Source organism: Arachis hypogaea, chromosome 19 (assembly GCF_003086295.3).
Source record: "Arachis hypogaea cultivar Tifrunner chromosome 19, arahy.Tifrunner.gnm2.J5K5, whole genome shotgun sequence".
In the NCBI taxonomy this organism is placed as follows: domain Eukaryota; kingdom Viridiplantae; phylum Streptophyta; class Magnoliopsida; order Fabales; family Fabaceae; genus Arachis; species Arachis hypogaea.
This window is the reverse complement of record NC_092054.1, coordinates 38,563,536-38,577,415: the sequence shown is the minus strand read 5'-3', so window position 1 is coordinate 38,577,415 and position 13,880 is coordinate 38,563,536. Positions and strand designations below refer to the sequence as shown.

Below are 13,880 nucleotides of genomic sequence, written 5' to 3'. Positions count from 1 at the left end.
TTCAGAAAACAAGAAGCATTGTCACCACATCAATATAATTAAGCTAAGTTCAAGGATAAATTCAAAACTCATGTACTTCTTGTTCTTTTGAATTAAAACATTTTTCATTTAAGAGAGGTGATGGATTCATAGGACATTCATAACTTTAAGACATAGTTACTAACTACTAATGATCATGTAATGAAGACACAAACATAGATAAGCACATAGCATAGAAAACGAAAAATAGAAGAAATAAGGACAAGGAATGAATCCACCTTAGTGATGGTGGCGTTTCCTTCTTGAGGAACCAATGATGTCCTTGAGCTCTTTTATGTCTCTTCCTTGTCTTTGTTGCTCCTCCCTCATTGCTTTTTGATCTTCTCTTATTTCATGAAGGATGATGGAGTGCTCTTGATGTTCCACCCTTAATTGTTCCATGTTGGAACTTAATTCTCCTAGGGAGGTGTTGATTTGCTCCTAATATTTATATGGAGGGAAGTGCATCCCCTGAGGTATCTCAGGGATCTCTTGATTTGCAGCCACATGTTCTACCACTGAGCTATAGACCCTTGAGATGAATCTTTCCATTTCCCATGACTCGGAGGTGGAAGCCTTTGTCTTCCCTTCCCCTCTTTTAGAGGTTTAGGTGCCATTAATGGTAATGGAAAAACAAAAAGCTTATGCTTTTACCACACCAAACTTAGAATGTTGCTCGCCCTCGAGCAAAAGAAGAAAGAATAGAAGAAGAAGAAGATATGGAGGAGATGGAGGGATGTGTGTATGGATGTGAGTGGTGAATAGAAAACAGAAGGGATGGTCATGAATGGAGAGAGAGAGGGTGAGGTGGGTGAGGATCCTGTGGGGACCACAGATCTTGAGATGATCCTATGGGGTCCACAGATCCTGAGATGATCCTGTGGGGTCCACAGATCTTGAGGTGTCAAGGCATTTACATCCCTGCACCAATTTAGGCATGCAAAATTCCCTTGCACACAACTCTGGGCGTTCAGCGCCAGGTTGGTGCCCATTTTGGGCGTTCAACGCCCATTTACTAGCCATTTCTGGCGTTGAACGCCAGAACCATGCTTGTTCTGGGCGTTCAGCGCCAGGATGCTGCCCATTTTGGGCGTTCAGCGCCAGAACCATGCTCTGTTCTGGCATTGAACGCCAGGCAGGTGCTTCCTCCAGGGTGTGATTTTTATTCTGTTGTTTTTGATTCCGTTTTCAATTTTTATATTTATTTTGTGACTCCACATGATCATGAACCTATAAAGACATATAACTAAGAAAAATATAGTTAGATAAATAAAAATTGGGTTGCCTCCCAACAAGCGCTTCTTTAATGTCAATAGCTTGACAGTGGGCTCTCATGGAGCTTCACAGATGTTCAGAGCATTGTTGAGACTCTCCAACACCAAACTTAGAGTTTGGATATGGGAGTTCAACACCAAACTTAGAGTTTGGTTGTGGCCTCCCAACACCAAACTTAGATTTTGACTGTGGGGGCTTTGTTTGACTCTGCTTTGAGAGAAGCTTTTTATGCTTCCTCTCCATGGATGCAGAGAGAGATCCTTGAGTTGTAAACACAAGGTTGTCCTTATTTAATTGAAGGATCAATTCTCCTCTGTCCACATCAATCACAGCTCTTGCTGTGGCTAGGAAAAGTCTTCCTAGGATGATGGATTCATCCTCTTCCTTTCCAGTATCCAGGACTATGAAATCAGCAGGGATGTAAAGGCCTTCAACCTTTACTAACACGTCCTCTATTTGTCCATAAGCCTGTTTTCTTGAATTGTCTGCCATCTCTAATGAGATTTTAGCAACTTGCACCCCATAGATTCCCAGTTTCTCTATTACAGAGAGGGGCATGAGGTTTATCCCTGAACCAAGGTCACACAGAGCCTTAAAGATCATGGTGCCTATAGTACAAGGTATTATGAACTTTCCAGGATCCTGTCTCTTCTGAGGCAATGTCAGTTGATCCAGATCACTTAGTTCATTGATGAACAAGGGAGGTTCAACTTCCCAAGTATCAATGCCAAATAATTTGGCATTTAGCTTCATGATTGCACCAAGAAACTTGGCAGTTTGCTCTTTAGTAACATCCTCATTCTCTTCAGAAGAGGAATACTCATCAGAGCTCATGAATGGCATAAGGAGGTTCAATGGAATCTCTATGGTCTCTAGATGAGCCTCAGAGTCCCTTGGTTCCTCAGAGGGAAGCTCCTTATTGATCACTGGACGTCCCAGGAGGTCTTCCTCCTTGGGATTCACATCCTCCTCTCCCTCTTTGGGTTCGGCCATTTTGCTTATGTCAATGGCCTTGCACTCTCCTTTTGGATTCTCTTCTGTATTGCTTGGGAGAGTACTGGGAGGGATTTCAATGATCCTTTTACTCAGCTGGCCCACTTGTGCTTCCAAATTTCTAATGGAAGACCTTGTTTCATTCATGAAACTTACAATGGCCTTAGATAGATCAGAGACTAAGTTTTCTAAATTAGAAGTATTTTGTTCAGAGTTCTCTGTCTGTTGCTGAGTGGATGATGGAAAAGGTTTATTATTGTTAAACCTGTTTCTTCCACCATTATTAAAGCCTTGTTGAGGCTTTTGATCCTTCCATGAGAAATTTGGATGATTTCTCCATGATGAGTTATAGGTGTTTCCATAAGGTTCACCTAAGTAATTTACCTCTGCTATTGCAGGGTTCTCAGGATCATAAGCTTCTTCTTCAGAAGATGCCTCTTGAGTACTGTTGGATGCAGCTTGCATTCCATTCAGACTCTGAGAAATCATATTGACTTACTGAGTCAATATTTTGTTCTGAGCCAATATGGCATTCAGAGTATCAACTTCAAGAACTCCCTTCTTCATAGGCGTCCCATTACTCACAGGATTCCTCTCAGAAGTGTACATGAACTGGTTATTAGCAACCATGTCAATGAGTTCTTGAGCTTCTGCAGGCGTTTTCTTTAGGTGAATGGATCCACCTGCAGAAGTATCCAATGACATCTTTGATAACTCAGATAAACTATCATAGAAGATATCCAGGATGGTCCATTCTGAAAGCATGTCAGAAGGACACTTTTTGGTCAGCTGCTTGTATCTTTCCCAAGCTTCATAGAGGGATTCACCTTCTTTCTGTCTGAAGGTTTGAACATCCACTCTAAGCTTGCTCAGCTTTTGAGGAGGAAAGAACTTGGCTAAGAAAGCCGTGACCAACTTATCCCAAGAGTTCAGGCTATCTTTAGGTTGAGAGTCCAACCATATTCTAGCTCTGTCTCTTACAGCAAATGGGAAAAAGCATGAGCCTGTAGACTTCAGGATCTACTCCATTAGTCTTAACAGTATCACAGATCTGCAAGAATTCAGTTAAGAACTGAAAAGGATCTTCAGATGGAAGTTCATGAAACTTGCAGTTCTGCTGCATCAGAGAAACTAATTGAGGTTTCAGCTCAAAGTTGTTTGCTCCAATTGCAGGAATGGAGATGCTTCTTCCATGTAAATTGGAATTTGGTGCAGTAAAGTCACCAAGCATTCTCCTTGTATTGTTGTTGGATTCGGCAGCCATCTTCTTTACTTGTTCGAAATTTTCAATCAAGTTGTCTCTGGATTGTTGTAATTTAGCTTCTCTTAATTTCCTCTTCAAAGTCCTTTCAGGTTCTGGATCAGCTTTAACAAGAATGCCTTTTTCTCTGTCCCTGCTCATAAGAAAGAGGAGAGAAAAAGAAAAGAAGAGGAATCCTCTATGTCACAGTAAAGAGGTTCCTTATTGTTAGTAAAAGAAAAGAAGAAGAGAAAAATCTGAACTCAGAAAGAGAGAGAGAGGGTTCGGATTTTTGGTGGGTGAGGGAGAGATGTTAGTAGATGAATAAATAAATAGAATAAGATGAGAGAGGGGAAATTTTGAAAATAATTTTTGAAAAAGAGTTAGTGATTTTTGAAAAAAGTTTTTGAAAGAGGTTAGTAGTTTTTTTTTTCGAAAATTCAAAATAAAAATAAAATAATTAGTTAATTAAAAAGAAATTTTTGAAAAAGGGGGAAGATATTTTCGAAAATAGAGAGAGAGAGTTAGTTAGGTGGTTTTGAAAAAGGTAAGAAACAAACAAAAAGTTAGTTAGTTAGTTGAAACAAATTTTGAAAAGATAAGAAGATAGGAAGTTAGAGAAGATATTTTGAAATCAAATTTTTGAAAAAAAAAAGATAGGAAGATATTTTTGAAAAGATATGATTGAAATTAGTTTTGAAAAGGATTTGATTTTTAAAATTACAATTAATGACTTGATTCACAAGAAATCACAAGATATGATTCTAGAACTTAAAGTTTGAATCTTTCTTAACAAGCAAGTAACAAACTTGAAATTTTTGAATCAAAACATTAATTGTTATTGTTATTTTCGAAAATTATGATATAAAAATAAGAAAAAGATTTTTGAAAAATATTTTTAGAATTTTCGAAAATAACTAAGAAATTTGAAAAAGATTTGATTTTTGAAAAAGATTTTGAAAAAGATAAGATTTTCAAATTGAAAATTTGATTTGACTCATAAGAAACAACTTGATTTTAAAAATTTTTGAAAAAGTCAAATCTAATTTTCGAAATTATGAGAGAAAAGAGGGAAAGATATTTTTTTTTTATTTTTTTTGAATTTTTAATGATGAGAGAGAAAAACATGAAAATTATGCAATGCATGAGAATTTTAGATCAAAACATGTGATGCATGCAAGAATGCTATGAATGTCAAGATGAACACCAAGAACACTATGAGGATCATGATGAACATCAAGAACATATTTTTGAAAAATTTTTAATGCAAGGAAAACATGCAAGACACCAAACTTAGAATTCTTTAATGCTTAGACACTAAGAATTCAAGAATGCATATGAAAAACAAGAAAAGACACAAAACATGCAAATGCAAAGATCAAACAAGAAGACTTACCAAGAACAACTTGAAGATCATGAAGAACACCATGAATGCATGAATTTTTGAAAAATGCAAGATGCACATGCAATTGACACCAAACTTATAACATGACTCATGACTCAAACAAGAAACAGAAAAATATTTTTGATTTTTATGATTTTCTAAATTTTTTGGATTTTTCGAAAATTAATTGAAAAAGGAAAATAAGGATTCCAAAATTTTTAATATGAATTCTAGGAATCTTGCATTCTTAGTCTAAAGCTTCAGTCCAGGAATTAGACATGGCTCACTAGCCAGCCAAGCTTTCAATGAAAGCTCCAGTCCAAAACACTAGACATGGCCAATGGCCAGCCAAGCTTCAGCAAGATATCAGAATATACTGCTCATTACTTATCAAATATGTAACTTGCCTCTATGCTGATGGTTTGGAAGCCTCAGTCCAAAAGAATTTAGACATCGCTTTGCAGCCAGCCAGGCTTCACATGCTTCATGAAACACTAGAATTCATTCTTAAAAATTTTGAATAAAAATATATTTTTGAAAATATTTTTATTTTTTCGAAAAACAGGTGAGAAAATTTTGAAATATATATTTTTTTTTGAAAAATGTTTTTGAAAAGAAAATGAAAAGAAAGTTACCCAAACTGAGCAACAAGATGAACCGTCAGTTCTCCAAACTCGAACAATCCCCGGCAACGGCGCCAAAAACTTGGTGCGCAGAAATTGTGATTACACTTTGATTATGTAAAATTCATCGCTCTTTCTTTCCCTGGTAATGGCGCCAAACACATGATGCCAATACCATGGTTCACAACTTCGCACAACTAACCAGCAAGTGCACTGGGTCGTCCAAGTAATACCTTACGTGAGTAAGGGTCGAATCCCACTGAGATTATTGGTATGAAGCAAGCTATGGTCACCTTGCAAATCTCAGTCAGTTAGGGTTAAATGTGATTGGATTAGATAATTAAAAGATAAATAATAAAGGATAGAAATACTTATGTAATTCATTGGTGAGAATTTCAGATAAGCGAATAGAGATGCTTTTCGTTCCTCTGAACCTCTGCTTTCCTGCTATCTTCATCCAATCAGTCTTACTCCTTTCCATGGCTGGCTTTATGTGATACATCACCATTGTCAATGGCTACTTTCGGTCTTCTCTCGGGAAAATGATCCAAATGCCCTGTCACGGCACGGCTAATCGTCTGGAGGCATCACCCTTGCCAATGGTTTCATCTTATCCTCTCAGTGAAAATGATCAACGCACCCTGTCACGGCACGGCTATTCATCTGTCGGTTCTCGATCATGCTGGAATAGGATTTACTATCCTTTTGCGTCTGTCACTACGCCCAGCAATCACGAGTTTGGAGCTCGTCACAGTCATTCAATCATTGAATCTTACTCGGAATACCACAGACAAGGTTTAGACTTTCCGGATTCTCTTGAATGCCGCCATCATTCTAGCTTACACCACGAAGATTCTGATTAAGAGATCTAAGAGATACTCATTCAGTCGAAGGTAGAATGGAAGTGGTTGTCAGGCACGCGTTCATAGGGAATGATGATGATTGTCACATTCATCACATTCAGGTTGAAGTGCGAATGAATATCTTAGAAGCGAAATAAGATGAATTGAATAGAAAACAGTAGTACTTTACATTAATCTTTGAGGAACAGCAGAGCTCTACACCTTAATCTATGGAGTGTAGAAACTCTACCGTTAAAATTACATAAGTGAAAGGTCCAGGCATGGCCGAGATGGCCAGCCGCTCTGATCTAAGAACCAGGCGTCCAAAGATGTCTAATACAATAGTAAAAGGTCCTATTTATAATAAACTAGCTACTAGGGTTTACAGAAGTAAGTAATTGATGCATAAATCCACTTCCGGGGCCCACTTGGTGTGTGCTTGGGCTGAGCTTTAACTTTCCACGTGCAGAGGCCATTTGTGGAGTTGAACGTCAGGTTTTGATCCATTTCTGGCGCTGAACTCTGGTTTTGGATCCTTTTCTGGCGCTGGACGCCAGAATTGGGCAGAAAGCTGGCGTTGAACGCCAGTTTGCGTCGTCTAAACTTAGCCAACGTATAGACAATTATATATTGCTGGAAAGCCCTGGATGTCTACTTTCCAAGGCAATTGGAAGCGCGCCATTTTGAGTTCTGTAGCTCTAGAAAATCCATTTTGAGTGCAGGGAGGTCAGAATCCAACAGCATCAGCAGTCCTTCTTCAACCTCTGAATCTGATTTTTGCTCAAGTCCCTCAATTTCAGCCAGAAAATACCTGAAATCACAAAAAAATACACAAACTCATAGTAAAGTCCAGAAATGTGAATTTAACATAAAAACTAATGAAAATATCCCTAAAAGTAACTAGATCCTACTAAAAACATACTAAAAACAATGTCAAAAAGCGTATAAATTATCCGCTCATCACACAACCCTATTTTTATTTCAAAAATTTTTCTTCAAAATCTAAGGCACTCAACCTTAGCTCAACCAAAATTCAACCCCGCAACATTAATAAAATTCATAAAATCAAGATCCATACACAAATTAACCTATCTAAACTAACAATTAAACTAATCCTAAGCTAGCTAAAAGAAGCAACATGCAATAAAACAATACTATAAGAAAAGAAAAGTTGGAACAATGTTACCATGGTAGGGTGTCTTCCACCTAGCACTTTGGTTTATAGTCCTAAGTTGGACTTGTTGAGGAGACTCTTGCTAGGATGGCTTGTGTTTCCACTCCTCCTTAAATCTCCATCCATGCTTGGTCCTTGAAGCTCCTCCGGGATCCCATATTCTAGTTTCCCGTTCTCCTTCTTGTTGATCTTTACGCCTCAAGCCGGATGGACAAGCTCCTAAAGTACCCTTGAAACAATCCAACAGTCTCCGAAATCTACTCGATTGTGCTTCACACCAAGCTTGAATCCCAAAGCTTGAATTGGCTTTCTTGATGAGCTTTGGACTCACTTGGCAAACAACATTCCTTCCTCCTCCATGTACTAACCCAAGAAGGACCTCAAGTTAGTAATCCGTTTCCAAGATAGCATATTGATGGGGGCCAATGAAGCTCATAGATGAAATTGCCATCCAATCAATATGCTCTTAGACCGGAATTGCTTCCTCACAAACTTCCTCTTCCCCATCACTCAAATCATAACAAGGAGGTTGTGAGAAGTCTACTTCCATGTCTCTCTCAAACTCAATGGGAAGAGGCTCATTAGGATCATTAAGAGGATTGACCAAAGAGGACAAAAATTCATCAATAATGGAATCCTCATCTTGTTCAATCTCCCCCATGTCTTCCTTTACCTCTTCCAGTGCACTCATCTCACCTTCCTCCTCTTGTTGTGGTTCAAACCTAAGCTCCTCTTCATCCACTTGACATTCCATGCTCTCCTCTTCTCTACACCCTTCAATTGCTCCTTCATATTCTTCAAGAGGAGTGCTTTGATCGGATGAGCGTAGTAGGATCAAATGGTTTACCACTTCGGCCATGGTAGCCATGAATTGCCCTTGTGTTCTTCGGAATCCTTCTTGCTCTTTGAGAAAGGCTTGAAAGTTTTGTTTTTCTTTGGACAAGGGTTGAGGATCTTCATTTTGGGGTGAAAAAGGAGATTCATTGTTTGGGAGGAAGGGTGTATATGTGGGAGGTGATTCATGTTGATGAGTATCTTAAAGTGGTATGTAAGAAGGTGGGGGGTAGTAGTGGTGTGGTGTTTGAAAATATAGTGATTGAGGATTATGTTGGGGGTATGGATCATAGGTATATGGTGGTGGAAGTATGTAATCATTGTGAAACCCACCATATCCTTGATTTGGGTATGCATATTGGGGAGGGTTTGGCTCGTTGTAGTGTGGGGGAGATTGCTCCTTCCAAAATTGATGCTCTAATCCCATGATGCAATCCAAAATTGAAGTTATCAAGCCCTACAAAATGATCATAACCAAACTCCAAACCAATAGAGAAAATTGAAAATAAAAACTAAAGACATCAATTAACAAAAGAAACAAAACCTAATTACCAACAAAAGCAAACAAACAACCAAAAAGTATCTATTCACACTATTCACATATTAAAAACAACCAAAATTATGGCACTCAATTACACTAAGTTTTCCAGCAACGACGCCAAAAACTTCATGAGTGGGCCTAGAGCAGGTTAGGAATTTTATCTCAAAATAAGATTGGCATTGTAAGTATAGCCTAGACCCGACAATCAGCCAACATCAAAGTTTAGTTTTTTTTCAAATACAAAGCGTAAACTGAGAGTAATTAAACCTCGGGTCGTTCTCCCTAGGAATGCAATTGAAATGTTACGCTCTTGGTTGTGAGGAAAAGGGGTTTTCAATCAAAGAACAAAAGATTAAAAGAACTAAGAAATGATCAAAATTGAAATTAATGCAAGTAGAAAGGAAACAAGGTCAAAACTTAGTGAAAATGCTATAAATGCATAAAGAGCCTTGACTTGGGAATGAGGATCCAAGGAATCCTATCATCGTCATAACCACAACTATGATAATTATAATGAGTCAATCTCATCTAGTCAACCCCTAACATCGAGGAGTAGGTCAAGCAAGCATAATTGACCTTAATCCATAAGTCCTAGCTAACTTACCAAATTAATTGGTAAAAAGCTAGCGTCAATGGAAACAAGATTTAACTAACTACCCATGAATTACCACTAAATGTCGGACATTATAACTCTAGTATCCTAGGAACTCAAATCCCAAGCCAAGGTGTGAAAATCTATTCAAAATCCATAATTGGCAATTTCACAAACACCTTGTGGGCATAAAACCAAAACATGCAAAATTACAAAGGAAAAAGGAAAACTATAACCAACTATCCACAATATCAACAATGGACAATAAAACAAGCATAAAAAAATCATAAAACATTAAATTCATTAATCAAAACTTCAAGATACTAAAATTGAAAATATTAACAAAGTAACTTGAACTAAGAGAAAATGAAAGTAAAGATGATGTAATTAAAGAGAAATTGAGAGTACTTACAATAAAAGAAGCAAAATTCCAAAATCAAAGCTTGTTATGAAATGCTACAATGGAGATTGAAGTAAACCCTAAGAGAGAAATTCTACACTACTCCTACTCCTATGGAAGCTTCCTAAACTAATGAAAACTAAAACTAAAACCTAATGTAAGCTTAATGTCCTCATATGTCTTCATTCCCCTTTGATATAGCACTCCCATTTAGCATCAAGCCTTCAAAAATTGGGCCAAAAGCCCCCAGAAATCGCGTATCACGTGTTTCATTAATGAAACCACGTGCAGGGTCCTATGCGTACACACAGATGTATGTGTATGCACACCTTGCTGAATGTTCACTTGTGCGTACGCACAGAGGGTTGTGCACATGAACACTAACTGATTTCCTTCTTGTGCGTACGCACAGGTGCTTGTGCACACGCACAGGTGCTTGTGCGCACGCACACTTATCTGTGTGTGCTTTTCCTTATTTTTTTCATGTGTTCTCCCTTTGTACATGCTTCCTTCCACTTCTACCTACCCATTCTTGCCTAAATGACCTGAAATCACTCACAAAACATATCACGGCATCGAATGGCATAAAAGTGGAATTAAAATCACTAATTTAAGCACAAAAACGCATGTTTTCACATTTAAGTCCAAATTAGAGAGAAATCACAAAAGTATGCTATTTTGGTGATTAAGTGTGAGTTTATGTGATGAAATCCACTCAAATCAGGTCAAAATATCTCATCAAATATGGACTCATCAATAGTCATTCAATCATCAAGAAAAACATTCCAGATTAAAAAGAACTCGACTTGAGCAACTACACTGAACAATATCACATATGTGATTTACTTTTACTTAACAAGCATACATAAACAATTTACAGCAAGGATGTGAAAAACTAAACCAGATGAATATCATACAATCATATAAATGAACATCACCCAATACTTACTGGTTTTCAGATTTGCTTGTGCCCTCTGAATCTGTCGGCAAATGCTTTCTTTTTTGCTTTGTTTTCTAACCACCTTCTGTGGTTATTTTCTTTTCTTTGTGGCAGTTTTTTCAATTTCTTCTTCCCTGCAATACATAAGAACAAAGACATAAGAACAACTTTAAGCAAATACAGGTTAAATGAAATCAATATGAAGATCAAACTTACTGGTTTTTGGATTCACTTTTGTTTTCTGAATCTGTTGGAGTGCTTTCATTTTCAGTTGTTGTTTCTGAATCCGTCTCAATAACCTTTTGTTTTTTAACCACTGTCTTTTGTCTTGTTCTCTTTCCTGGTGGTGATTTGTCGGATTCGGATTCAGTTTCAGATTCAGAAAATTTTTCTTCTTCCGGAGAAGATTCCAGATCAACAATTTTCTTTTTTTCTTTCTTTCATTTTTCCTTCTTTTCTAACTTCTTTGTTTTTCTTTCTTCCTTCTTTAGGTTCTTTCTGTACATAAATCCCTAAAAGAGAAATTTATTTATTGAGAAATACAGTAACAATCAGCTGAATCAACATTAGTAACTAAATCAAACAATAGTAATGTGCTGAAGAAAACACCATAAAACGTGATAATTATTTAATGATCAAAAAAATATTTTTGCATGCACAAGAACTCAACTGAAGATACTGACGATCAGTTGAAGCAAAGGGATCAAACCCACCGAACTGAATAAGCTTCATATGGTGAATAAAACGTGACAAATATTTAATAATGAATAAAAGTGTTTCTGAATGCACAAAGATTCAAATGAACACACTAACAATTGCTAGTAGGAGAAATAAATTAATTATAACTTAAAAGACAAGTATATTTAGTTAGCAGAGTATTTTGGAATCATTTTAAATGAAATTTTAGGTGGAATTTTTTGTTTAATTTACCAATGGATTAGTTGCTTCCCTTAAAATACGGTCAACCATAATTTTCTTTATCCAATGGGCCACCCACAGTGCTGGGGGAGTATCAGGTCCGAATGGGCGAGGGAACTTGGTTTCATGGGAGTATATCAGCATCAAAACAAAAACACAGCCATCAACGGACTGTTTCATTCCCTTTCTCGCATTTTCTATTCCTTTCATTAAGAAGTTGAGCACATGTTTTGCCCAATCCCACTCTTGGATGTTGTCCACATGAAAGATTGGTGGCTTAAGTATCGGGGAGGCCACGCTTACTGTGGTCGATAGCAAGAAACACTTTTGTATGAAGACAACAAAAGTCCTTCTGAATTTTTGCCGGTTCTCCTCCCTTTTAACGCTCATATCCAGCACATTCCTTGTCTTCTGGATTTAGTTTTGTGTATTCACCCTTGTCATAAAAAAGATTTCCTACAATATTTAAATAGCAAAAAATCAGCCAAAAAGGCTCAATTTAATTTTCTGTACACTAATTAACAGAAAATAAACAGGAAGTGAAAAGTCTATTACCGGCATTGTTTATGCCCAGTGCAGCTGCTACCTTGCGAGGAGTTATTTTAATGTTCCCCTGTAGAGTCTTCAAGCATCCCTTATACTCATCAAAATAATCAATCAATTCTCTCAACAGGGTATGAGAGACATTAATTTCTGGGACATGTGCCAGGGCACCAAATCCTATTTGTTCAACTATATCTCTCTTTTCTTGACTCATATTTCTAAACACTGTTGCTATTGCCTTTGTTTGGCATCTGCAATCATGAGTTTTTCTATAAGTTTTGAAACAGAATGTGATGATATATTTATAATACAAAATAGATATTATTTAAAAGAAAGCGAATAAATATATTTAATGTGCTTCCATTATATTATGCCATCTCCTTTTTTGTCACAATTGTCTTGTGTTTTTCTACAGTGAAAAAATTTGGTCAATACTTCACTCAATACACTGAAAAGCACAAGCGTCCATATTTTTAATCAAATCAATTAAAATGTCCCAGACCACCGAACAGAATAAAAGCCATGTGGTGAATAAATAATTATAAGCTTTCAATTATCAAGAATAGTATTTCTTCATGCAATAGAAGTTAAGTCAATAGAGTAACAATCAAGTTCAAAGACCTAGTTACACTATTCAATCGACTGAATGAAAATAAAAACATATTTGATTCAAAGCCCTAGTTATACAGTAAATAAAATCAGAATAAAGCCTAAACCCTGAACACACTAAATATCAAGTGAATGAGAATCACCAAACCTGCAGAACCGAATAAAATTCATGTGTTGAATAAATCATTATAAACTTTCAATTATCAAGAATAGTATTTCTTCATGCAATAGAAGTTAAGTCAATAGAGTAACAATCAAGTTCAAAGGCCTAGTTACACTATTCATTGGACTGAATGAAAATAATAACATATTTTATTCAAAGCCTTAGTTTTATAGTAAAAATGCAATTAGAATAAAACCTAAACCCTGAATACACTAAATATCAAGTTAATGAGAATTATCAAGCGTACAGAACCGAATAAAATCCATGTGTTGAATAAATAAGTATACGCTTTAAATTATTATGAATATTATTTCCTCATGCAAAGCACTATGTATACTGTAAAAATGCTATCATACTACGTTAATCTACTGAACGAAGCAAATCAATGCAGTAATCTTAAAATGCAAGTAGGAGAAACACTACATTGCAAGACTTCAATTGAACAATAGTTTTTATCATATCTTTGGTAGTCTTTGTTGCTATTTTTGTTCGTTTTTTTTGCTTCTTCGTGGGGAAATCTTGTCGCAATTCTTTTCTAGTAGTGGTTTCCGCAGAGAACGTGACTGAAGTTTGAGTGATTTTGAGAGAGTTTCGAATAGATGGAGTGTTTTCGTGAGGTTTCGTATTTTGGAAGAAGTAACGTTTCTTTATAATGAGCGCCAATAACGAAGGAATTTTCGGGTACGTGTTTTCACGCTTTATTAATGTGCGTGTCTCTATTTGAACTTGAATCAACGTGATTACATGGTTATATGAATGTGTAGCAGGCCCGATTTTAAATTTAACTGTTA

At 36.7% G+C, this 13,880-nt stretch overlaps 1 non-coding gene across 1 annotated transcript; it reads left to right on the top strand.

The window, feature by feature from the left end:
• Positions 1 to 3,045: 3,045 nt before the first annotated feature.
• Positions 3,046 to 3,153, top strand: LOC112781454 (small nucleolar RNA R71). The gene has a single exon (XR_003192230.1). It is a non-coding gene; the product is annotated as a small nucleolar RNA R71 (small nucleolar RNA).
• Positions 3,154 to 13,880: the final 10,727 nt, after the last annotated feature.